Source organism: Microcaecilia unicolor, chromosome 7 (assembly GCF_901765095.1).
Source record: "Microcaecilia unicolor chromosome 7, aMicUni1.1, whole genome shotgun sequence".
NCBI lineage: Eukaryota > Metazoa > Chordata > Amphibia > Gymnophiona > Siphonopidae > Microcaecilia > Microcaecilia unicolor.
This window is the reverse complement of record NC_044037.1, coordinates 104,044,635-104,072,247: the sequence shown is the minus strand read 5'-3', so window position 1 is coordinate 104,072,247 and position 27,613 is coordinate 104,044,635. Positions and strand designations below refer to the sequence as shown.

General features: G+C 47.1%; 1 protein-coding gene across 1 annotated transcript in view; it reads right to left on the bottom strand.

Annotated features, from left to right (window-relative positions):
* Positions 1–27,613, bottom strand: part of TLCD3B (TLC domain containing 3B) — a 190,860-nt gene that overhangs the window by 152,400 nt on the left and 10,847 nt on the right. The gene's annotated exons all lie outside the window — the stretch shown is intronic.

Sequence of the window (27,613 nt, the reverse complement as noted above, 5' to 3'; positions counted from 1 at the left end):
CTTAAAGTACTGATTCGGGAAGTCTATAGGGAAGTGACGTGAGGACACTGGAGGAGAGAGAGAGAGAGAGAGAGAGAGAAAGTGGAAACGTGCAGGGGAGAGCCAGGGACATGCAAAAGAGCAGGGGAGGAGAGCCAGAGAGAGATGGGGAGAGAAAGAGGGGTCATGGAAGAGAGCAGGAGAGAGCCAGGGACATGGAAAAGAGCAAGGAAGAGCTAGCGATAGATGGGGAGAGAAAGAGGGGCCATGGAAAAGAGCAGGGGAGAACCAGAAAGAAGATGCTGGATGGAAGAGGGGTACAGAGAGAGAGATGGGACATGGGCAGGAGAGAGAGAGAAGCTGCTGGGGAGAAACTGGGAGAGACCCTAGCTGTCAGAGAAATGCTAAATGAAAGGAGGGAGAAAGAGGGGAAATGCTGGAAGGAGGGGGCAGAAAGAGGGAAGACACTGGATGGAAGGGTAGGGAGGAAAAAAGGAAAGACACTGGAAGGATGGGGAGAGACAGGACATGCTGAATGGAAAAGGGTCGAGAGAGAGAACTGTCTAGAAGGAAGCGAGATAGAGGGAGACAATGGATGGAAGGAGAGGGAGACAATGGACGGAAGGATTGGGAGAGGGTAATGGGTAGAAGGATGGAGAGAGAAACAGGGATGACACTGGATGGAAGGGTAGGAGAGAAAGAGAGAAGGAGCTGGACATGGATGGATGGAGGGGAGGGAAGATTGGAAGGAGATGCAAATGGATGGAGGGCAGGGAAGAGAGGAAAAATGTTGGACAAGGATGGAGGGAAGGAAAGACAAAGGAAGGAGATGCACACGGATGGAGTGGAAGGGAGAGAGGAAAAATGCTGGACATGGATGGAGGGGAGGGTATAGTCTATAACAACACGCATAGATTTTAGAAATGCCCATGACCCACCCATAACCATGCCCACTTCTCAACTATGCGACTTGGAATTTACGCACATGTTACAGAATACAATTAGCAAGTAGTGATTGTCACGTTTGTGAGTACTTTGTACCAAATGGAGCACTGCTGAGTTTGAGGATACACACCCTGACTCTGCTTGGTGGCCGAGCAACCCCAAGGTTCACCTGCGGTGACCACCATTCCCTGGAGGTTGAGCCCCCAGGTGCGGGCGGCTGGCAGGACTTACGTAGAGAGAAGATGAAAGGGGCGCTGAGGAAACCAGCCGGAGGAGAGAAGAAGGGAGTGGCCCGGGTACAGGCAACAGTCCAACTGGCAGGCAGCTGGCAAAGGAGAGATCCAGGTGCAAGCAAGGTCTTAAAGGCAGGCAGCAGACGATAGAGTAATCCAGATACAAGCAAGGTCTTAAAGGCAGGCAGCAGACGAGAGAGTAATCCAGGTACAAGCAAGGTCTTACAGGCAGGCAGCAGATGAGAAAGTAATCCAGGCACTGCCTATCCAACTGGATGGTGATGTCACAAGGAAAGCAAGTTTGGTCCAGTGAAGACTAACTCTAAATAACCTGTTCCTCAGCTGGGATCTAATATTACCATATTTAAAACGCGACCATACCATGCTTTTGTGGTTATGTTCACTCATAAGTTAAACGATTAACTGTCTTTCTTGAAAGGATTGTATAAACTTTGGATGCATGACCAGGAACACAAACATATACTTATTTATTCAATATCACAATTCCTCATATACAGCCACAAAACAACCTTTTAGGGTGGATAGTGTTCAGAATGAGCTCCTTTAATTATCAACCATTTAGAAGAGGTAAGATTCTTCAGTTTTGGCACAGTATAAGCACAAGAACAAAATATAAGAAAACCAATGGACGCATTAAGGGATTATAGCCCATTTAGTTATGTTTAAACAAATGAGAGATCTGCATGAAACAAAATATTTATTTTTATTTTGACTTATAAAACCACTTATCCCTGAAATATGTTCAAAACTGAATAATCCATTTGTGTATTTAAAATGTAAGCTTCTATAAAACAGATGAAGTGAATATGTGATTCCATGTGTCCCAATGAAAGGAGACTTTAATTTTACTTTCATTTAATTTCAATATATTCCATCTCTATAACACCAGGCTTCCCAAGGCAAATTACAACAACAGTTAAGATGAACCCATCAGGAAATAGAATATCCTCACTGAAATTTGGCCATCTGTCTTCTACAGAACAGTGCAGAAAAATGAGCACAAAATACAGAATTCATAACATAGTAGCATAGTAAATGACAGCAGATAAACACATGAACGGTCCACCCAGCCCAGTCTGCCCAACAAGATAAACTCATTTTACATGGTATGTGATACTTTATATGTAAACCCGAGTTTGATTTGTCCCTGCCTTTCTCAGGACACAGACCGTAGAAGTCTGCCCAGCCTGTTCCTGTACTAAAAGTTCTGAAGCTACACTCCAGCCCATCCATATCTATTCAGCCACGATCAGGGTGCAGACCGTAGAGGACCCAGCATTGGTTTTACTCTCCAATTACCGACATCACCACCCAATCTCCGCTAAGGCTCCGTAGATCCATTCCTTCTAAACAGGATTCCTTTGTGTTGAATGCGGTTTTCCATTCGTCCCCCTGCCGGATATGGACCAAGTTGTAGGCCCCACGGAGGTCCAACTTGGTAAAGATCTGGGCCCCCTGCAGCTGATCGAACAACTCCGGGATAAGGGGCAGAGGATATCGGTCCTTCACGGTGATGGCATTTAGACCCTGGTAGTCGATACAGGGCCTCAAGGAGCCATCCTTCTTGGTCACAAAAAAGAATCCTGCCCCGGCAGGGGATGTGGAGGGGCGAATGAACCCCTTCTGGAGATTCTCTCAGATGTAGGCTTGCATGACCTTCGATTCCTCTCGGGATAGCGTATAGAGTCGGCCCCGCAGTGGCATCATGTCCGGTCATCAAATTAATAGCGCAATCAAAGGACCGATGTGGGGGTAGCACATCCGCTTCCACGGGATTGAACACATCAGCGAAGTCCCGGTACTCCTCTGGCAGGGCAGCTTGACAGACTGGCACGGTTTTAGGAGTGGCCACCACCGCGGGGCAGCTGGACTCCCGACCCCTTAAACAGGTCTCGGAGCAGGCACCACCCCAGGCTTGAATCTTCCAATGAGTCCAATCTATTACAGGGGTGTGATGCCGTAACCAGGGCAGGCCCAGCACCACGGGATGAATGGTGCAGGACAGAATCAGAAATTGAGCCTCCTCTCGGTGGTCTTCCCCCACCTGGAGCCCCAAAAATGGGGTCACCTCAGTGATAGGCTGCGGTAACGCCGTTCCCTGGATGGACGTCACTTGCAAGGCGGGCCGATAGGGCAGTATAGGCCATCCCATCTGCCACAGGAGTTCCTGACTAATAAAATTTCCCCCTGCCCCGGAATCCAACAAGGCTCGGGTGTGAACCACCGTCTCCTGCCACCGCAGGGTCACCGGGAGAGTAATCAAATTGTCTGGTAGAGGATTTGAGTGCCCCAAGATCCCTCCCCTCATGGCGCCTTGGGAGTGGCGTTTCCCGGCCGTGCGGGGCAAGTGCTGATGAAGTGACCGGCCTCGCCGCAATACAGGCAAAGGCCGCCCCGAAGGCGTTGAGTCCTCTCAGACGGGGTCGACCATTGACGGCCAATGACCATAGGCTCCTCGGAGGCCTCCCTCGGCCCTCTGGAGCCCCGTCGGGGAGAGAGTACCCGACTAGACCGGGGGCCGCCTCCGAACCCCCTCCGCCGGTCCGCACAGGCTCTAGCCCTTTCCTGGAATCAGGTATCCACCCGAACACAGAGCGAGATCAAGGCGTCCAGCTGCCCTGGAACCTCCCAACCGGCCAGCTCGTCCTTGATCCGATCCTGGAGCCCCTCCAGGAAGATAGCGGATAGGGACTCCTGATTCCAGCGCAATTCTGTCGCCAGCGTCCGAAACCGGATAGCATAGTCGGCCACGGTCCCTTCGCCCTGCTGAATCCGCAGCAGCTCGGAGGTGGCGGAAGACGGCCTTCCTGGAAGATCAAACACCATGCGGAACCGGTGCTCAAACTCCGCGTAGTTGTCCAAAAGTGGATCTTGTTGTTCACATAGCGGGGACGCCCAGGCTAGTGCTCGTCCCATTAGCAAAGAAATAACATAGGCCACCTTTACCTGGTCTGAGGCAAAAGCCTCTGGTTGCATTTTGTACAAGTTGCACTGGTTGAGGAACCCCCGGCAGCTTCCAGGGACACCATCAAACCGAGTAGGCTCAGGGAACCGAGGTCCCGGGAAGGACCCTCCCTGACGGGGAGCCGCCGCAGCGGCCTGGTTCTGCACCTGGACCGTGGTTAATTGAGAGCAGACATTCTGCAGGGCTCCCAACAGGGCGTTCAACTGCTCCTGCTGCTGCTGGAGAATTTGAGCCAGGTCTCGTAGGTCGGGTTGCGTAGGCGAGCTCATGGCTTCAGGTTCCTGTCTTGTCTGGAAAGAAGGTGAACCCTTAGGTCCCGCAAGGCCCCGAAGGACCTCAGAGGACAGCCGTGCAACCCCAAGACTTCACCAGCGGTGACCACCGTTCACCGGGGGTTGAGCCCCAAGCTGCAGGCGGCCAACAGGACTTCCGGAACCACGGGGTTGACGAACTGACCCAGTACCGGAACCGGGAGCGGGGAGGGCAAGTGGAAAACAGAGAAGTCCAGAGACAGGCACCAGGTCAGGGCAGGCAGCTCACAGCATCGTCCAAAAACAGGCAACAGGGGTCACGTGATGCCTGCTACCTAAGCAGCAGCAAGACAAAGAGGCTCCGCACCCTACCCGCTAATATCAGCAATTTGCGCAAAACTGGATAGCTCTGACCAGAAAGAAAGTGTTGGGGAATAAGGCAGGATCCACTAGGAGTCTGCAACAGGGTGGATAACCAAGGTATGCCCTCAAAAGCACAAAAAAAGCCGTCGAATATCCCGAAGAGCAGCGTCCCTAAAATGGCGGACTCACAACACCAGCCACCAGCAACCTTAACGCTCCTGCCAGAATGGACCCAGGAGATCTCTCGATCGGTATCCGCTGCCCTGGCAGATAAACTGAACAAGCTACAGTCGGCGGTCGACGAAATAAATGAAAAATTCGACTCGCACGCGGCTCGCATCAGCGAGGGGGAACAGCGAATCTCCGCGCGGGAGGACGAGGCGCGGAGTACCGCTGTGCAGATGGCTGCTTTGCAAAAGGAGATGGAAGTCATGCGAGAGCGGGTGGAGGAGCAGGAAAACCGCTCTCGTAGAAATAACTTACGGGTCATAGGCTTACCAGAGGCGGTAAAAGATCAGAGCCTTTATGAATTTTTCGCCAAATGGCTTCCAGAGCGGTTGGGGCTGGATGTCCAGGGAGGCCCCTACTGCTGCGACAGGGCGCATCGAGTTGGACCGAGGGGGGAGAATACCACCAGAACCCGCACAGCAATAGCGCATTATACGAGCTGGCAGGCGAAAGAACGCATCTTGAAAGCGTCCAGAACAAGAGAAGCACTCGAGTATGAAGGGCACAGACTGCTACTGTTTAATGACTACTCTGCCAGAGTGGCGCTCTTGCGGAAGGCCATGGCGCCCACGTGCTCCGCGCTTTACAAGCGAGGGGTAAAATTCGCCTTGCAATACCCGGCTAAACTACGAATCTGGCATGAGGGCAAGGTCCTGGTACTATCGGAGGTGGCAGAGGCGCAGGCTTTCCTGGAGACATACAATCAAGCAAGAAATCGGGCCCAACACGAGCCGGAACAGAGAGTGGAAGGGATATGAGAGAGCGGGAGAGGAGATCATTGAATTCAACTGTGAGAATCGAGGAGCTGGAGCTGAATGGTGGAACATTACCCAGATTTAAACGTGAGAAGATAAAACTGAGCTTCTATTTCTTAATTAATAACTAATGAAAGTAGACGGAGTGGCAGAAGTGGATGCTCACAGGGAGTACCTATGACTCAATGATCGTGATATTATAAGAGCGCAGGGGCAGAGACTAGTGGGCGCTACTGTGCTGCTCCGTCAGGACACTGTGGATTTGGAACTGAAGGGTAAAGCATTATTTTACTGTCCTATGCTTGAGAGTTTGGAACAGAGGAAGTCAGTGGGCAGACAGTATGGGACAGAGAAGATCTGTCAGCAAAACACATGTGCTGGTTAATAATATGTATATGTTGTTTAAATAATAACTGTTGAAAGTAGATGGAGAAGCAAAAATAGTTGCATAAAGAAAGTTCCTAGGTATTAATGTTTACAATATTTAGTTTTGCATCCATATTAGGATAACAGGGAGAGGCGGGGGGGTGGGGTATATGTCCTCTTTGGGCTGTATTGGGTAGGTGAAGGATGAGGACAAATAATAAGGGGGAAGGGAAAGTGGAGGGGTGGGAGGGACAAGGGAGGAGGAGGGGGGATGGGGAATTGTATGGCAGTAAGGGTATGAATGTATTGGATGTGTGGGGGGGTGGGAGGGTGGGGGGTTGGAGAAGGACTTTGATCATTGAGAACGGGAGGCACATGGGTCACCAGGGATATGTGGGGAGTAAGGTGAATAAACTGTGGAGGCAGCAGAGGTGTAGGAAACCCATGAGGGAGGTTGGCACACACAGATTAAGACCTTGCGGGCTCTGCTGGGAGGCTGGCAAGGTATGTCACATAGTGAATCAGATTATTAGGCACCTGTGTCGGGGGTATGGGTAGTCTGAAAATTATAACACTTAATGTGGATGGCTTGCATTCCCCCATCAAGCGAACTAAAATTCTTTCTTGGTTAAAAAAAGAAAAGGCCGACATTGCCTACCTCCAAGAAACCCACCTTACAGCCTCAGAACATCAAAAGCTAAAGAGGGGATGGGTTGGAGAGATTGGATACTCAGCATACAACTCCAGACAGAGGGGGGTGGCTATCTTAATACACAAACAAATACCATTTCACTGTCATAAGGTGATTCAGGACAAGGAGGGGAGATATGTACTGGTTATGGGAGAACTATGGGGACAACAACTTCTTTTTTGTAATATATATGGGCCCAATGTATACTCCCATAAATTTTTCTCTGACCTTGTGGCAAGAGTAACAACTTATTCTGGCTATCAGATTGTAATGGGAGGGGATTTTAATATAGTAGCTGACCCCACTAATGACTGTAAACCTACAAAACCCAGGGTGAGGAATTGGGAGGATAGGGGAATCCCCTTTGTGGCATCTCAACTGGGGTTGGAGGATATATGGCGACTTCTGCACCCTCAAGATGGGGAGTATACATTTTATTCGCACCCACATAAGGTATATTCTAGACTAGACTATTTGCTGGTGGCACCTTCTTTAGTCCCGAAAATTGTGAAAGCAGAAATAGTGGATAGTGTACTTAGCGACCATTTGGCGGTTGAGGTGGCGGTTTCCTTTGCTGCGGAGCCGGGCGAGAGGATGTGGCGGCTTTCCCCCTATCTTTACCAGGACAGGGAGTTCAGAGATTTTTTGCGACTTAAATGGTTGGACTACCAGGCACATAATAACACGCCAGACGTTAATGCCAGCACGTACTGGGAGGCATCTAAAGCAGTTATGAGGGGCCATATTATTGCATATGTAGCGGGGAAAAAGAGACAGAGGGAGGCAGACTTATTGCGGCTTTCCCAGGAGTATCATAACATAAGGAGGGCACATATACGGAATATAAATGACTCACACAAAGCGCAGTTAGCCCAACTTAAAAAACAGATTGATGAAATTTTGCATAAGAGAGCCGAGAGGGATATATATTACCAGCGTTTCAAACTGTTTAAGTGGGGCAATAAGGCTGGAAAGCTGCTAGCGAACTTGGTGAGGCCCCCACGAAAGCGGCAATTAATCTCCACCATTAAGAATGCTCGGGGGGAAGTATTTACCGCTGAACCCCAGATTATGCAGCAATTTGTTCAATACTATAGTTCCCTCTATAGGGAGCGGGATTATGATGCAACCCAACATGCAGAGTTTTTTCGGGGGCTACAGATACCACAATTGACAGGGGACCAAGTGAGTTCCCTGAATGAGCCCATAACAGAGAGAGAGATACGGCTGGGTATAAAAACGCTAAAACTCACTAAAGCGCCAGGCCCGGATGGGTTTGGTCCCGAATACTACCGAATATTAAGTGACTTAGTAGCACCCCCACTGGAGGCCTGGTTTAATGGGATTGTGGGGGAGGGATTAGCTATACAACAGAATGTGGCCCATATAGTGTTACTGCCAAAACCCGGTAAAGATCTGGAACAGGTGGGCTCATATCGTCCAATATCTTTGTTAAACCAAGATGTTAAAATCCTGGCAGCTATATTGGCAAGGCGCCTTAACCAGGTATTGCATACGCTGATTCACGAAGATCAGGTAGGCTTCGTGCCGGGCCGCCATGGTTCTATGAACATCATACGAGCATTAATGGCCATCCACAAGTTTCGGGGAGAAGGGGGGCTAGAAGTTATAGTCGGGCTTGACATGGAAAAAGCCTTTGATAGTATATCTTGGCCTTATCTGTTTGAAACTTTGGGCCGCTTTGGAATATCGGGTCCAGTAGTATCTTGGATTGGAGCCCTATATAGTAGCCCTCTGGCCCGCTTGATGGTTAATGGGAAGCTCACTGAAAGGTTTTCTCTGGGCAGGGGTACAAGGCAGGGATGCCCTCTTTCCCCGCTCCTCTTTCTGCTGGCAATTGAGCCACTGGCCATTAAGATCCGTAGTGCGGCACAGATAAGGGGACTCCGAGTACGAAATAAGGAGTTCCGGCTGAATTTATTTGCTGATGATATACTTTTGTATTTGGAGAACGGCCCCAGAGACCTGCCTAGAGCCCTGGAGCTAATAAGAGAGTTTGGAGATTTGTCAGGGTTAAGAGTGAATTGTGCTAAATCGGAGCTACTCTCATTGTCGGGAATAGGGGGAGACCCTGGGATGGAGGGGTTACCAATAACACCAGCTAAAGGAGTGATGAGATACCTGGGGGTCTTCCTTAGCACAGATACAAAGCTTTTCTATAAAAAAAATGTGGTTGACCAAATTGAAAATATTAAGCGACTCTGTGACAAATGGAGAGACCTGCCACTCTCGTTGACAGGTAGAATAGCATTGGTAAAAATGATCCTTCTGCCAAAAATCCTCTATCCCTTGCAAGCAGCCCCTATATGGGTGTTAAGAAAAGAAGAACGATTGTTTCGGTCCATCATCAGGAGTTTTATCTGGAGAGGAAAAGGGGCCAGGATAAGTTATGTTAAACTATCTTTAAAAAAGGAGAGAGGGGGATTAGGCCTCCCAGATCTTCGAATGTATAATGTAGCAGCGCTGATGCGCTTCATCTATGAAGGGATAATAGATCAGCAGCGGTACTTGCCAGAGGGGGGGATGGAATCTTGGAGTAGGCCTTGGTCATTTATCAATCTGATACATGGGTCCCCTAGCGGGGATATTAATATTGCTAGTAGAAGGGAGCTAATAGGGCCTATGCGGAGAGCTTGGGGGTGGTGGAGACGTCAGCAAAAGAAGACACCGGAAGCTTCACCCTTTGTGAGTCTAGTGGGTAATGAAGCGTTCCCACCGGGAATGGGCAGAACGGCGTTTACTACCTGGAGGGATAATGGGTGTAGGATACTGGGGCAACTGTTGGAAACTGACACTGATACCTTTCACACATTTGATAGGGTAAAGGAACAATGGGACTTGACAAATAAAAATCTGTTACAATATCTTCAAATTAGGCACTACTGGTCCTCTCTAAGAACGAAACATGGGGAAGCGTGGACATGGGGACCATTAGATAGAATTCTTCTTAAAATCCCATATCAATGTAATGGGCTATCGACCTGGTATAAAGTGCTGAATGAAAACAGGCGGGAAGAGGAAATGAGGAAACTGATGGCCAAGTGGAATGGGGAATTAGGCACTAGCTACACAGAACCAACATTTCAGAAGCTGTTTGTGACACTTTATGAAATGGTTAAGATAGCGGAGCTGCAGGAAACGCAGTATAAGATTTTGCATAGAGCATTTATATCTAGGGCAAAAGGGAAACAGTTGGGACTCTGGGCAGATGAATGCTGTATCAAATGCCATGGGGCGGGGGGGACGCTGCTGCACTCCTTTTTAGAATGCCCGGCCCTGGCACTGTGGAATGAGGCCCTGCAGGTGCTTGATAGTGTTGTGCAAAGGACCCTGGAATGGGACTACGCAACTTTGCTGCTGGGAGAACAAACCCTTCTAATTCAACAGGGCCTAACACAACCATATAGAAGGCTGGTGTATGTTGTCCTTCTGTTGGTCAAGAAAACGATCTTACAGTTTTGGATTGCCGAAGAGGGGGCATTAGGAGAGGTATGGAAAGCTAAAATGAAGGAGGTTGGCACATTTGAAAGAAGACTTTACTCCAAGGCCAATAAACCAGAGACCCGGAAATATGCCATGCTGTGGGAGGAATGTTTACATGTGCTCGTTTGAAGACAGGAAGGGGGTTGGGAGAAGGAGTGTGTAGGGATGAGAGTGGGGGAGGGGGGACGGTGTGAAAGTTGAGAAGTGGACTGGTTTGCCTGTGGGAGTGCAAGGGTGTATGGCTGAAGGGGATTAATAAAATAAAATGCAATGCGGGTTGTGTTGGACACCTTGGATTGACAGGGTTGGAGATTAAAACCACAAATTGGAGCTTGTAGATTGTATATTGAGCATTACTATGTATACTTTGTGCATACAGCCTGTCATTGTATGAATAAAAATATATTTCAAAAAAAAAAAAACAAAAACAGGCAACAGGTCAGGGCAGGCAGCTCACAGCATCGTCCAAACACAGGCAACAGGTCAGGGCAGGCGGCTAGCACAGTTGTCCAAAAACAGTCCAAAGGTCAAACCAGGAGAACAAGGGAACGTACTGAAAACTAGAACACACAAAGACTGGCCTAGGGAAACAGAACCTGAAGCAACGTCCTGTTTCAGTCCCGCTCCTTAAATACTGTCAGCAATCAACCGCCCAGCCCCAGCTGACATGGCCGGCCAATCGGAACCCGGCTACTGAAGAAATCCCTCTGGTTGGTTCTGTCCGGCTTCCCAGGCGGGGCTACAGCACCGGCATCCCAATCTGGTTCCTCTGAGGCGGAGCTTCGGGCTCCCGCGCCCGAATGTGGGGAAGACGCCGGCCATCGCGTCTCGGCGCCATCCTTCCCGCTGGCGCAAGCACGGAGCCCATAGCCGGTGACCGAAAGTCTGGAAGCTGCGATCGCCGGCCCACGGGCTCGGCCCCGGACAAGGCGGCCATCGCCGCGGCGAGCCCCGGCTCTCAGCTGCGGCCTCATGAAGGCTGGCCATCGCCGCAATGGACACCGGCTCGGCCCCGACTGCACCCGAAACAGGCACCCATCCGGGAGACCGCCGGGTAAGCCCTCTCTGGCTGCGGGTCCTTCCTCCCGGCCCTTGCTACCCGCAGAGGAGCAGCAGGAGGGAGCGACGGATGTGACAGTGTCATACTACAGGAACATAAGTATTATTGATTATCTAAGTCAAATTCTTGCCTTAAATCCTGAAATGTCTAAATCACATTCTTACATATGGATACAGCCTGAGATACCAAAGAATCTCTTTCCTCCCCCTTCACTCACCTCCCAGTTACCAAACACTGCTCCAGGGCTGGCTTTTAACCATTAGGTACACTAGACAGCCACCTAGGAGGGGCAGCACAGAGCCACTGCAATCAAAGCAAAAGAATAGGTCCTGCCAGCCACACATCCAAAGAATCATTTCCTGCCCATTTCCCACCCATACCAGGCTATGCAATTACTAACATGGACTATGCGTTTCTGTTACTGCATGTTAATAAAAGGGCACTTTGTTTTCTAAGAGTGATGAAACTCTTACTGTTCTGCTTATTTTTTCAAGATTTTTTTATGCTTTAGAATCACTAAAGTAATAGTTGCAGAACATATAATCATCAAGATTGCTGCATTGCGTTGAATTCTTCCAAATAAAGATAACGGGAACCACAGCCACCAGTGAACTAAACACGTAGCATTAAGCAGAACAATTGGCTTGTATTATGTTGTGAGCTATGGGATAGTGTAATTACCTCTGAAGCACATTGCTCTTTGTTTTTTAACGGGTGGTGAGCTCTGCTAGAAGTGATTTCAACCCTGTGACTTCCCAGGACCTTCAAAGTACGGCAAGTATGCCACCTTTGCAGCCCTTTGTACAACCTTTTGTGTGCCTGTTAAACTTATTCCCTCCAATATTCAGCTGGCGACAGTCAACGCTTTTTTGAACGCTTACCATCGCCAACTAGATTGGCCCCAAATATTCAGTGTCGGGCCATGTCAGGGCAACAGCAGTGAATTTTGGGGGCTAAATGTCATGGGGATGGCCACCGGAGCATATGCGGGTCCCCCTCGCTCCTGCCACTTGCGGCAGGTCCTTGCAAATGGCTGCCCCTAACAATCCCCACAGACCATCACGGACATCAGGTAGGCCTAATGGGGGCCTACCTAGACCTCGGGGGGTTGGAGGGTCTCGTTCCAGGGTGGGGAGGGGAGGGAACTTTAAGTATCATGGGCTGGGGGGTGGGGTCTCTTTGGGAGGCCATGAGGAGGATCGGGGGAAGGGCTTTCAGGGGCAAAATTAGTTATGCAGGTCCCAGCCGATATTCAGTGTTGGGGTCCCCATAGCTAAGTGGATTAATTTAGGACAGTTTTTGAGCTCTCCTAAATTAACCCGATTAGCTATGGGGGTGAAACCACTGAATACTGTTGGCACCCGCTTAACGAAAGACTCTTCCCTAACACCGCTCCCAGTACCACCCCTGATCTGCCCACTTTTTGGGGGCCCACTCAGAGGCGATATTCAGCAGAATTACCCGATTTAGAACATAAGGACATAAGAGTAACCATACTGGGTCAGACCATGTGGTCCATCTGGCCAAGCCAGGTCACAAGTATCTGGTAGAAACCCAAATTGTGGCAACACTCCATACTACAAATCCCAGGGCAAGGATTGCTTCCCATGTCTGTCTCAATAGCAGACTATGGACTTTTCCTCCGGGAATTTGTCCAAACCATTTTTAAACCCAGATACACTAATCGCTGTTACCACATCCTCTGGCAAAGAGTTCCAGAGCTTAACTATTCATTGAGTGAAAAAATATTTCCTCCTATTAGTTTTAAAAGTATTTCCATGTAACTTCCTCGACTGTCCCATAGTCTTTTTGGAACGTGTAAAAAAAACAATTTTTACTTCTACTTGTTCTACAGTACACCATTCAGGATTTTGTAGACCTCAATCATATCTCCCCTCATCCGTCTCTTTTCCAAGCTGAAGAGCCCTAACCTCTTTAGCCTTTCTTTATACGAATATCGGGGGTTAGACAGCAACAGGCAATTTCAGCGGGCAGGAGCATCTCCTGCCGCTTAAATTGCTTTGAATATTGGGGGGGGGGGGGGGGGGGGACTATGTTCTTTGATGCTTGTTTTTTGTTTTTGCTTTTTCTGCAATTACTGCCTTTTCTTTTCTTTTCATAAGCGTTTGTTTTTTTTTCCTATTGAAATGATCCAAGGTCATGAGAAATACGGTAAGATGAGCTCACTGCAATATCCATGCAATAAAAGGTCACCCTGGTGTTATATATGATTCATTATTTATCTATAGTTTTTTTTTTAAGGGGGTTATTCTGATGCAAATTTTAACATTGTCTTGGTGCCCACAGGAATAAAACTGAGGTCATTTGTGATTTTATTATTGACAATCATGTGGATATTCAGAGGATTCCTAAAATCTGGTTATTGCTTAAAGATACTCTGGGGGTGTTTTACTAAAGATTAGCTCGAGTTATCTGCCGTAGCACCCATTTTATTCCTAGATAACTCGAGCTAATCTTTAGTAAAAGACCCCCTCTATTGGTGAATGAGTTCTGCTTGCCACTAAATGCATATGTGGGTAGAGATTGGTAGGGGTTATGCTTGTTTGTTGCAATGAGTTGTAAATTAATTGGTTACGTCTTCTCTGCAGTTTTTTTTTACTCTGTTTTCTGAAGCGATTTTAGTAAATAATTGGGCATGGGGGATAAGCATAGTGTATATTTCTCTGCATGGTTTCAGATTTGGTTCTGAACAGTTGGGTTTTTGCAGATTGATATCTTGAATATTATCATTAATGATGAAGACTTTAATAAACATTTTAATTCTTATTCTTCAGCGAGTGCTGTAGCTATATTTATTGAAAGAATACATGCTCTAAATTTCAGGCAGGTTATTAACTTTCCAACAACTCTGGTGACAATATCCTTGATATATTCTTAGTCTCCAGTGGGGTCAATACAAATTTATGTGATGGGGAAACAGCTCAAGTTGTCCCCTGGTCTGATCCTTTTATGACTTTTTTCCAGCTCTCCCACATAGGTTTGAATTATTATTATTATTATTATTATTAGCATTTGTATAGAGCAACATCAGGCATTTGTCAATATATGGTTGTAAGAGGAGGGTGCTCCCACTGGGATGGATATAGATGAGCTGTTGGACTTATGGAAATTAATAGAAACAGAGAAAATGATGACAAAAGATCATCTGCCCGATATTCAGCGCTATTCACCCCTTCGACCCACTGTAATCCCCCACACTCAGCAACACTGCATAGCCAATGATCGTACAGGACAATAGACAATCTTCACTCCCTTCGACCCTCATGGTGCCTGATACACACCTACCTCATTCGACCACAATTTAACCTTGTATTTATTATCAACCGACATGGCGTACGCCTTTACAGTACTATGTAAGCCACATTGAGTCTGCAAATAGGTGGGAAAATGTGGGGTACAAATGTAACAAATAAATAAATTTAACCGGCCAGGAACAGCTCCTGGCCGTTTAAATAGCCTTAAGGCGGCTAAGCATTAATATTCAGTGCTAGTCAGCTAACTCGGCTGAATATTAGCGCTTAGCGGCTAGCCCGGTCACCGTCTATGTCACACGACATAGCAGGTTAGTGCCAATATTCATCGACTGACCAGCTAAGTGTAGCGGCCAGATAGACCTGCATAAATAGCTGGTCTATCTTTGGCCGCTATAAGGTAGCAGGTCAGCCAATGAATATCAGCTTAACCAGTCATGTTCATGGCAGCCAAAAAAAACCCTGGAAATTCAATGCTGGTTGCCGGCAACTACCCCATCCTCTCCCTTGGAGATCCCATGTGTTTGTCCCACACTTTCTTCAGTTTGGACACAATCTTTGTCTCCACCAGGAAGCCATACCATACATCCACCACTCTTTCCATAAGAAACTATTTCCTTAGATTACTCCTGATTCTATCCCCTTTCATCTTCATGGTGTCCCCCCCCCCCCCCTCTCATTCCAGAGCTTCCTTTCAATTGAAAGAGACTTACCCCTTGTGCATTTATGCCAGGGGCGTAGCCAGACCTCACAGTGGGAGGAGGCCAGAGCCAGAGGTTGGGGGTACATTTTGAGTGCCGCCCCACTGCCCCCCCACCACCACGCCTTGTCTCCTCGTCTCCCTCCCCCCACCTCCCTCCTCGCCACTTCCCCTCACAAACAAATACCTTTGCTGGCGGGGGTCCCCAACCCCTGCCAGCCGAAGCCTTCTTCAGCGCTGGTCTCCGTCGCAGCTGCGTTCACTGTCTGCCCCCTGCTCTTCTGCACAGGAGGAGCAAGAAGATAAAAGAGCAGGGGGCAGGCAGCAAACGCGGCTGCGCCGGAGACCGCTGAGCATCAATGTGCACAGGAGGAGCAAGAAGAAAGAAGAGAAGAGGGCAGGCAGCGAATGCTGCTGGGCCGGAGACTGGCACTGAAGAAGGCTTCAGCTGGAGGTGGTTGGGGACCCCTGCCAGCCAAACCAGGGGCCCGGACGATATTTGCGGGGGCCCGCCACCCAGGCCCCCGTGGCCCTTCGTAGCTAAGCTCCTGATTTATGCTACAGAAATATTTAAATGTCTCTATCTTATCTCCCACCTTTCTTCCAAAAGTATACATATTGAGATGTTTAAGTTGTCCCCATGAGCTTTATGAAGAAGAGTACTGACCATTTCAGAAGCCGCCCTCTGGACTGACTCCTTCCTGTTTATATCTTTTTGAAGGTGCAGTCTTGGAATTGTAAATGAGGTCTCACCAGAGACTTATAAAATGCACAATCACCTCCTCTTTTCTGCTGGTCCTCTCCCTATGCATCCAAGCACCCTTCTGGCTTTTGCTGTTGCCTTTCTACCTGTTTGGCCACCTTGAGATCATCAGATACGATAAGCCCCAAGTTCCACTCTTCTTCTGTGCACATAAGTACTTCACCCTTTATAATGTACTGCACCCTTAGGTTTTTGTAGCCAGTGCATGACCCTGCATTATTCAGCATTAAATCTTAGCATGCCAAATTCTAGATTATTCATCAAGCTTTGCTAGATCTCCCCTCATGTTATCCATCAGGGGTGTCTATCCTATTGTAGATTTTGGTATCATCTGCAACGAGGTAAGACTTATAAGAGAGCCCCTCTGCAGTATCACTTACAAAAATGTTTTTAAAAAATTGGTCCAAGATCTGATCCTTGTGGCACATTATTGGTAATGTCCCTTTCCTCATTATGCCTCATGTTTTTCAGAAATTCTTCACCAATGCAAACTTCGAAATGAAAGGGCATGGAGGACATGTGTATTGTGCTTCCTTATTTAATTATAAGCCAACATTGTGATGAGGCAAGGAGGAATTATTATACCTTTTAAAAGTCAATTAGTTTTACCTAGGCCATATCTGAGCTTTCTGGAGTGCTCTATGGGCTGTTAAGAAGCTTTGCTTTGCACACTGAGGTTGTGCTGCCATCAACTAATCATTTTTCTCAAAATCAAATTGCTGCTTTGTTTGATATATCTAATTGTGATGTTTCATTTGTGGAGTGCTATATGGTATTTGAGGCTGCTGAGTGGAAAGACTTTGCAGATCTTGAACCTAAGCACATTGTTATTGTTCTTCAAAGCACTATTAAAATTCCCGATGTCATCTTTGACTCTGAGCTCTCGTTCAAACCTCAAATTGATGCAGCTGTCCAGTCTTCCTTCTTTACACTCTGTCGAATCTGTGCCGTTAGTCCTTTCCTTCCAGCCACCTCTCTTTGTCCTTTGATTTTGGCCCTAGTTATCTCACATCTAGACTACTGTAATTCCCTTCATGCTGGCCTTCCTCTATATTCTCTCAAGCATTTACAGTTAGTCCAATCAACAGCTGTTAAACTCCTTTATAATGCACATAGATTTGACCCTGTGACACCTGTTCTTTTTTTCTGAACACTGGCTTCCTTTGTCTGCATGCACACAGTTCAAAACTCTTACTTTTGTGTTCACGTCCAAGCTTTTTTCCACTCCTTCCTAGCTCCATAATCTTCTCATTCCAAATACAACTTTATATTTCCTTCGCTTAACCTTCTCACCCTCCCTTCCCTTACACAGATCCATTTAACGACCACTTGTGACACTGCTTTCAGCTACCTTGGTCCCAAACTATGAAATAACCTCCCATCCAACATCCATAACCAACCCTCTCTTCCAGCCTTTAAATGACACCTGAAAACCCATCTCTTCTCCTTGAGCTTCCTCTCCTCTTACTGATGATTGTTGCTGTTTTTTGTTTTGTTTTTTTAAGCTTTATATTTGGGTTACGATTGCTTTTAACTCCATTTTCTATTGTACATTTCTTTATGTTTCATGTTAACTGTTTTTTATGTAGATTTTAAATTTTCTAAACCGTTTTATGCTTTTTGTTAGGCTATAGCGGTATATCAAGTTCATGAAAATAAACAGAAACCTGCCTCTATATAAGCCTTTGATATTATTCCTACTTTCTCACTTAAAGATGGCATATGCGTTGCTTTTACCAAGCTGCTGTAAAAGGGGCCCTGTTTTTGCTGCACGCTGAAGACCTTTTTACTGAAAAAGCCAAAAAAAAAATGGCCATGCGGTAAGATTGCACTTACTGCATGGCCATGGGGGGGGGGGGGGGGGAGCACTTACCACCACCCATTAAGGTGGTGTTAAGGGCTCCTATGCCAACCCGGTGGTAACCGGGCAGCGCCACTGCCAGGTAACAGCTGTGTTAAAAACAGGGACCTATTTTCCCTAGTGCAGGAATGCTGCGTGCGGGGTGGGGGTGGAACTTCTGCCAGCGTCTGTGTTAGGCTGGCAGTAGTTCCGGATTGCCGCGTGGTAAGCCTGCGGTGGGCTTACTGCTGCTTAGTAAAAAGGCCCCTAATTTTCTTCATGACCTGGTGCGTGCCTCTTTAAGTGAAGGTATTCTTCCAGAAAGGTTGAAGAGATCTGTTATTCAACTTGTCTTAACAAAGGAGAATTATCTAATTCAGAATGTCTAATCTAGATATTTCAAATTATTCCTATAATCAGTGGTGCTGTACATGTAGCTAATTTTGCTCAGTGAACAAGAATAAGTTTATGTATTTAAAAAAGCTTATACACCACATATACAGAAACCCGTCTGATGTGGTTTCCAAAATTACATATATAATAAAAACACCAACGCATTGTACAGTAATGATCTAACCACCCACCCACCATCCCTACTTAGAAATGCTTTACTTCCCACTGAACAAGACCACTGTTAGTTCATCTCACCTTATCAGTGCTTGTCATCTTTTTCTGGCCATGCCTCATGATCACAACCAAATAAAATGGTGAAAGCCTCCCCTCCCCCACCACCACCCCACAGGTTCAGAATAATGATGCACCAATGGAGAGTCCACCCAAGTTGTGACCCCAAATGTGGGTTTTGTGGCCCCATTTGAGGTCCTGTCCCAGAGTTTGGGAAGCTGTTTAACATATGGGGATGAACCATGTTTTCAATTCCAATCTTTCCTCTATACAGGTGCAAGGACTGAAACCATGCAATTCTTCTCGAATCCTAATACATGATCTGGGCAATATTTCTGCTGTCTATTCATTAAATATTGCAGGCATTCTTCCTCAGTGCCTAGAAAGTTAATACCAACATCTTAAACTTTACTGGCCTCCATAGGGAGCCAGTACAGCACCTGTAGCAAAGAGGTCACTCATTCTCTTCTTGCTTTATCCAAAATAACAAGTTTACCAGATGCTGACATCAACAGTGCATTGCAGTAATCCAAGGGCAAAGCTTTTACATCAACAGATCTTTCTTCTTCCTGTGCTCATTAGGCCGAGCAAGAAGGAGATCGGTATTTTATTGAGGTGCAAAGTTCCTTTAATCCTACAAAGGAGTCCTTTACTAAACCATGTTAAGCACTTCTGGGGGAATTCTATATATGGTATCTAACATTAGGTGCTACTTCCTTGGATGCCACCTCCCCCAATCTGCACCCCCCCCCCCCCCGGATCGTTGCCGCTCACACACCCCTCCCCTCCAGGATCGCCGCTGCCGCAACTGAGGTACCTTGGGGCTGGTGGGGATCCCGAGAGCCTGCCAGCAGAAGAATCTAGCGCTGCTCTTCACTCCAAGCCTGCCCTGCCCCTGCGGCTGTTTTTTCTCTCATTGCACATGCTCGGTTTCAAAACCGAGCATGCACCTGAGGGGGAAAAGCAGCTGCTCGGCATGGCGGTAGAAGCGAGCGAAGAGCAGCACTGGAGGGAGGGGGGGGGCCAGCACCAGAGTTTTCTCTCTCCTGCTCCTGTCGGGACACGATCATTCAGGGCCTGTCAGGAGCAGGAGAGAGAGATAGACCCTGGTGCCGGGCTCCCCTTAGAGGCCGGGCCCCGGGAATATTGCCCCCCCCCCCCTTCTCGGCGGCCCTGGGTGTCGAAACAGCACACCTGCGCAAAAACACACTTATGCGCTCATTTATAGAAAAGTGCATAAGCGTTTCCATGCAGATCTGCAAAGGGAGTATAACAGGGAGAGGTAGTGGCCTAGTGGTTAGAGCACCAGTCTTGCAATCCAGAGATGGCCAGATCAAATCCCACTGCTGCTCCTTGTGATCTTGGGCAAGTCACTTAACCCTCCATTACCTCAGATACAAACTTAGATTGTGAGCCCTCCTGGGAAAGAGAAATATCCAGAATACCTGAATGCAACCCACCTTGAGCTACTACTGAAAAAGGTGTGAGCAAAATCCAAATAAATTATTTGAGATTCTGTTGCTACTATCTGAGATTTTACCTGGAATGTTGCTACTATTTGAGATTCTAGATGGAATGTTGCTACTATTTGAGATTCTGTTGCTACTATTTGAGATTCTAGATGGAATGTTGCTACTATTGGAGATTCTACATGGAATGACATGGAATGTTGCTATTCCACTAGCAACATTCCATGTAGAAGCCTGCCCTTGCATAGGGTTACCATATTTGCCCTAAGAAAAAAGAGGACACATACCCCGCCCCCTGACACACCTCTTCCCCGCCCCTACCCCGCCCCCTATGCAAGACTTCAATGGAAGTCTCGCGAAGCTGCCGCTTGAACTGTTAGCAGCAATTTTGAAGTGGCACAGGGAGCAAGACAGTCTGTAGGTGTGCCGGGCAGGAAAGAAGGGGCTCTTTTCTTTTTTTTGTCATCTACCGTCTTCCCCCCCCCCCCCCAACAAAAAAACAGTCAATTCCCAGCAAACACATGAACAACACTTCATGCATATCTGATCTATCATCTACACTGATTTTTTTCTATGTTTTTTTTTGTTACATTTGTACCCCGCGCTTTCCCACTCATAGCAGGTTCAGTGCGGCTTACATATTATATACAGGTACTTATTTGTACCTGGGACAATGGAGGGTTAAGTGACTTGCCCAGAGGGAGCTGCTTGTGCCTGCAGTGGGAATTGAACCCAGTTCCCCAGGACCAAAGTCCACCACACGCTATACACTAGTACTAACAAATTAAATAATCCGTGCAACACTTTGACAGCTGTATCGTATTTACGAGTAATCAAGTGTCAGCGAGCGTATTAGTACATGGGCTGGCTGGGGCCCATTTTGCAAAACCTTACAGTTTAATGGCAGCAGTTACTACTATTATATTCAAGGGTCCTGGGGAGGAGAATTCTATGCAAAAAAAAAAAGAATAATAATTGTGCACCTGTTTTGTAATTTTCTTGTGTAGAATACTCCCATTATATTATAACAGGCTTCTTCTCCATCGCCCCCCACAGCAGCAGTTTCCCTCTTCAATTCCATCTCCAATTCTTAGTTTGTATCTCTTCCCCCTTCTTAAGTTCAGTCAGTTTCTCTACCCCTCCTTCTTAACAAATCTCCAAAATTTTCTCCTTCTCCTCTGACCTCCATCCCCTTTTTGGTCAGCTGTTCTAAAGACTTTAGCTGCAGCATTCATTTCTACCTTCTTAAATTCTCTTCCCAAACCTCTTCCTTCCCCTTGCTGAGTCCCAGCAAGGTCCATGTTCTCTCCATAGGTATGGCCTACACCCCCCTCTCTCAGGCAGAAACCCACCTACTTTAATTTTTCTACTTCAATCCGATATCAATATTAGCATACATTCATTCTCCATCCACCTTTGCCAGCTCTCTCGCCCCCCTTACACGCTTCTACGTTCCCTTCCCCCCCACGTCCCCACTGCAACCACATGGGCCACAACATGGCAGCCTACCTGCCTACCTACCAACTACCAAGTTACCTACATCCGAAAGAAAGTGTCTCCGTCCGACCAGGTCCCGGACCCAGAAGAGTCGGATAAAAACAAATTGACCTCGTGGTCCTCATCGTCGATATGGCGACGGCTGCAGGCGGCAGGCAGTAGAACTGAAGCGCTGCACTGCGCGCCTGCCTGCGTGCTTGATTCGTGCAGGGCGGAAGATGGATCAACTAATCAGCTGACTGGGGCGGGCACACGCACGGACGCAGCACGTCGGACGAGGGGAGGAGACTGAGATTCAGGAGGAGGAGTGGAGGACTCGGAGAAAACCCGGACAAAGCCAGCAAATGAAGAAATCCGCCCGGACTCCCGACAGCGCCCTCAAAAAGAGGACATGTCCAGGGAAATCCGGACAGATGGTAACCCTACCCTTGCAGATCAGCAACGCGGCCGCGCAGGCTTCTGTTTCTGTGAATCTGACGTCCTGCAATGTTGCCGACTGGACGAGTGGCCTAGTGGTTAGAGCACCAGTCTTGCAATCCAGAGGTGGCTGGTTCAAATCCCACTGCTGCTCCTTGTGACCTTGGCCAAGTCACTTAACCCTCCATTGCCTCAGATACAAACTTAGATTGTGAGCCCTCCTGGGACAGAGAAATATCCAGTGTACCTGAATGCAACTCACCTTGAGCTACTACTGAAAAAGGTGTGAACAAAATCTAAATAAATAAAATAACAGTGGGAGGGACATGAACAGGTCAGGGACATTCCCTTAAGATGCTTGCAGTGCTATAAAATAGTGCAGAGCCATGCCCAACTTGTGCCTGGATTCATAGCTGATTTCAGCTGGCATAACTCCTCGCGCCCAAAGTTGAGTGTATCCTGGCACTCACGCTATTCTGTACAGGGCCTCCATTGCAGAACACCCATTATAGAATACCGTTCAGCACCACTCGTTTTTGGTGCCAAATCTTGAGCACCATTTACTGAATCCAGTAGCTGACAGCGTAGAGCCACATTACAGGGCTTTACGGTAATTTAGAAGTTATCATGTGGTAAGCCATGATAACTTTTTGCGTGCTTTTTATGTCGGGGACGTGGCATGGGCAGAAGTGAATATGGCAGGCATTTGGCAGCACACACTGACCAATGTGGAGTTAACAAAGGGCTACTTACCGTCTCCTAAAAAGGAGGCACTAAGGGCCAGATTCTATATAGCGTGCCTAGAGATCCGCGCCGAAATCCAGGCGTATTCTATAACAACGCACGTAACTTAATTGGCTTAACAAGTCAATCAGCGAATTTAATAGCACTTAACAAGCAATATGAGCACCAATTGGCAATAATTAGAATTTACATGCATAACTCACTAAGCGGATTTTGTAATGAACTGCACCTAAATTCTAAAGCGCACAGTTCAAAAGGGGCACAGCTATGGGCGGGGAAATAGGTGTTTCATGGGTATTCCAAAATTTACGTGTGTTGTTATAGAATATGGCCCAATGCCTGTAAATCTATGGAAAGGGATTTATGGCACGTTTTCATGGGTGTAAATGGACGCATGGGACATCAACGTATAGACTACGCTTAGGTGGAAATGTTTACCGCACGGATTTTTTAGGCACCATATATAAAATCTGGCCCTAAGTATCGCACATTAACACGAATGTTAACACACGACCTGCAATAGACAATACTGGGAACACCTCAGTGGTGTGTTGGTAAATTTTTAATAAAAGGCTCTCTTTCCAGGTGTAGCCAACCCTGCAATTTAGGGAGGGGGCCCAGGAGTGGGTGGCGATGCAATGCATTCCTCTACCCCCCACCCCCCCAGTGCAGGCGGACTAGGCATACCTTTGCTGGCAGGGATGCTGAGCCCCACCAGCCAAATAAATGGACTGCCTCTGCTTGTTTCTGGCTTTGAGCAGCATGCTGTGATTTCTCATGAATGCTCAGAGCATGTGCGAGACGTCCCGGCATACTGCTCAGAGCTGGAAACAAGCAGTGGGGAGCGGCAGCAGTCTGTTTATTTGGCTGGTGGGGCTCAACATCCCTGCCAGCAAAGTAAAAGGGAGTTCAGGAGGGGACCTGAGCCCAAATTTTGGGAGCCGGATATTAAAGTAGCCACGGGGGGGGGGGGGGGGGAGGGGAGGGGGAGGGGGGGTAAAATTCTTAAAAACTTAACAAATGGCTCTTGCAAGCCGGTGCGAGCTGGCTCCTTCATACCACTGCAATGCCCCCTATAGGTGTTGTGTTTAATTTCCAGCTACTGCAAGGTAAAGTCCCACGTTAAGTTGCAGTAATTGCAAATTTTATTAGTTTAGTAAAAGGCACCTATATTTCTTGAATCCTCACAAGCCAATATAATTTTCTGTGCTCAGTGTTTTCAGCTTTTTGTGGATGTGGCTAACACCACACAAGTCCATCACAAATTATTTTTACAGTTGAAAGTTAAGGAGGAGTAGCCTAATGGTTAGTGCAGTGGCCTGAGAACCAGGGGGAACTGGGTTCAATTCCTATTGTAGCTCTTTGTGCCTCAGGTATCAACTAAGTAGCTGTATATAATGTGTAAACCAGTTTGATTGTAACCACAAAAAGGCAGTATATCAAATCCCATCCCCTATCCCTATTTTCTTTCTCAAATTCCCTTGCAAATGTTTTTTATGGATCCTGTTTACTTAAAGTGGTGTGGAGCCGTGTTAGAGATATTCCCAGCCCCACCAGTGCTGGCCTTCCGACAGCCACCTAATTTGAAACAGAAATTAGTGAAAAGCAAATTCCTAATACAAACTCAAAAAGAAGAGAATGGCACAAGTCCCTGTAATATACCCAGGTGCAAACTGTGCCAACACATCTCACAGGTTCCCACAGTCAATCATATGGGAAAAACATTCAGCATAAGGGGATTCTTCACATGCTCATCCTCAAATGTGGCATATATCATTCAGTGCAAAAACTGTGAAGAAGGGTGCTATATTGAAGAAACAAGCCAGATGCTAAAGATGAGGCTCAATTTACATAGACACAACATTAAGCATTCAATGCCAACCAGGATGCCACCTCTGTAGGACAACACTTTACAAAACCAGAACACTGCATCAATCATCTTATGGTGAGAATACTAAAAGGAAACTTTAAGACAATCCAGGAACGTAAGACTTTTGAAGTCAAACTGATGAAATATTTTGACACCCACCAGAAGGACTTAACAAAGATCTAGGCTTTCTATCCTAATATAAACCATAAAATTGTACTGCTTTGTCACCCCCTCTTATCAGCCATCCATCTTTCCCTGTCTCTCACCCACCCACCCCACCCTCTTCCTGTGAGATTGTCAAAGGAATGCTTTTGTGTTTCACATATAATTCTGATATTTATCAACATTTGCTTATTTCCAATCTGAAGAAGAAGGGTTATCTTTGAACGCTAATCTGAAAATGTATTGTTAGTCCAATAAGAAAGGTATCATCTTATTTTCTTTTCTCTGTTTTTATTTATTTCCATTTATTACCTGTTTACTTAGAGAAATTGATACCAGAGAGGCAAGGTTAATCTCTGCTTGTTCAAAGTATTATATCTGAAGTATGGGGGTGCTTTTGTTTTTCATAAGCTTTGTAAGTTTATTCAGGTTATTCTCTTAGGGGACCTTTTACTAAGCTGTGGCAATAACTGGCCTCAACATACCCTTACATGAGCCATTCCTGCGCGCTAAGGACATTTTTACCGCAGCCATAAAACTGCCCAGTTTTCTATTTCATTAATGGTTGTGCGTTAATATTGCCTTTAGCACGCAGCCATTTAAAAAAATCACCACAACAACACTTACCACCACCTATTTCGGAGGTAGTAAGGGCTCCCCATATTATCCGTGCGCAAACCAGTTAGTATGCAGTAATGAAGATGTGCTAACTGGTTAGCATAGGAACCCACTCTCTACCAGACACATCCCCTAAAAAATTTACAAAAACAGATTTACCGTGCAGTTGGTGCACTCACATGCAAACACTAGCACAGGATGCTTTAGCACATCCCACATTAGATCATGTTTGCTGCATTACAGGTACATTAGCACCTAATTTAGGGATCTTTTACTAGGTTGCAGTAAAAAGGGGCCTGCGCTTGCGTCAGCATGTGTTCTTAACGTTCGCTGAGGCCTCCTTTTACCACAGCAGGTTAAAGGCTGTCTATTTTGCTGGAAAATAAATGGCCGTGCAGTAAGTGGACCACCTGCTATGCGGCCGTTTTGGGGGACGTACTTATTACCACCCATTGAGGTGGCGGTAAGGGCTCCCACGCTAACCCACCATTTACCGGGCAGCATGTGGTGTTGCCCGATTACCACCAGGTAAGCACCGGCGCTACAAAGATAGAAATATTTTTGTAGTGCCGGAAATGACATGTGCTGGAGGTGGGAACTACTGCCAGGCTTCTACGGTAGTTCTGGATTGGCACACGGCAAGCTTGTTGCCGCTCACCAACCCTTTAGTAAAAGGGCTTTGTAGCTTTGTAAAAGAGACCTTAGTTTTTCTATAAAGCTTTCTTTGTAATTATTTCAAATCTCTAGGTAATGTGGACTTGTAAATAACCCAGAGCCGAAGAGAGGGGGAGGGCAGGGGGGACAAAATTCCCTGGGCCCGGCCTCCAAGAGGGGGCCCGATGCTGGCAAGTTTCTTCCTGCCTGCTTCTGTGTCTGTTCTCTCCTGCTCCTGTGTGCCGCCCTGGACCCAGATTATTACATTAATGCAATATCGCATTAATGCAACCATCCAGTTTCCAACTCCCGGCATACAGGAGCACTGGAGCAAGAGAGGACAGAGTGAGGGAGCAGCAAAGCAGTGATTCAGAGACAGAAAGGTGCGGGGATGGGCGGAAGTGGCCTGGGGGGGGGGGGGGGGGACACAAGCACGGTGGTCCAATCCTGCTCCAGGCCCAGATGTGTCTCTCAGCAGCCCTGGGTTTGATTACCTCAAGTTTTTCTTTGGTTTTCCTTTCTCTTCTTTGTACTTCTGCTCTAATGTCGTTTATGCTTTATTTAGTGATAACAATTGTAATTAAAATTATTATTAAAAAAAGAACATAAGTTGCAAACCTCAAACAGGTTGAAGCTTACCACAGGCCAAGGGTACTCAATGTTGGTCCTCAAGGGCCACAACCCAGTTTTCAGGATTTCTACAACGAATATGCATGAGATCTCATGCATATTCGTTAGGAAAACCATGAAAACCCAACTGGGTTGTTGCCCTCAAGTACTAACATTGATCACCCTTGCTTAGGCCTTCCGCAACACTGCTAAGACATGCCCCGTTAATCCAAAATTAGAAGCCAACTCTACACCTAAGGATGTAACCTATATTTAATGGAAGCAGGCACTATGGGGGATAATGAAAATGCTCTCCATAATCTTGTGCTGTTGGCTTCATTTCTAATAAAAAAGCCCATACAACAGGAAGACAAAAGGTGGGAGGAGGAGAAGAAAAGAACATTGGGGACAGGAAAAATTGCATTTTCCCAGTTTCATTGTCCTCTCTGGTGGCTGCTGCCCCTGCTTTAGTTCTGCGACTGACTGCCTCTCCGGTTTCTCTCATCCTGCTACCCAACTGCCTCAAGAGTAGGGAATACTGTATCAAGTGATCAAGGAGTGAGTGCAGAGAAATCGGTGTTGATAATGGGGGTCACCCAGAGCAACATTTCCTAATCTTTTAGCACTCATAGACCGGCAAATTGGCTGAGAAAATCTTTGTGGACCTGGACCATGACCAGGACTGGGACCCACCCCCACCCACCAGCACTGTCCATCCCCTCCCTACTCAACTTTTTTAAAAATACCTGAGCTGGTGGGAATCCCAGGCCCCTCCAGCTAAAGACTACTCCCCACTAGTGCTGAAAACAGTTTTTGAGCTGCCAAAACAGACACATGCTTAGATTTTGCTGAACATGGGTGGGTGCCGGTAGCTCATCGGGGGGGGGGGGGGGGGGGGGGGGGACGGTCTTCAGCTGGCAGGGCTTGCCAGCTACCACTAAAATTAGCTTGTTTTGCACAGGCCGGCAGAAAAAGTTTGCAGACCGGCGGTTGGAAAATGCTGACCCAGGGCA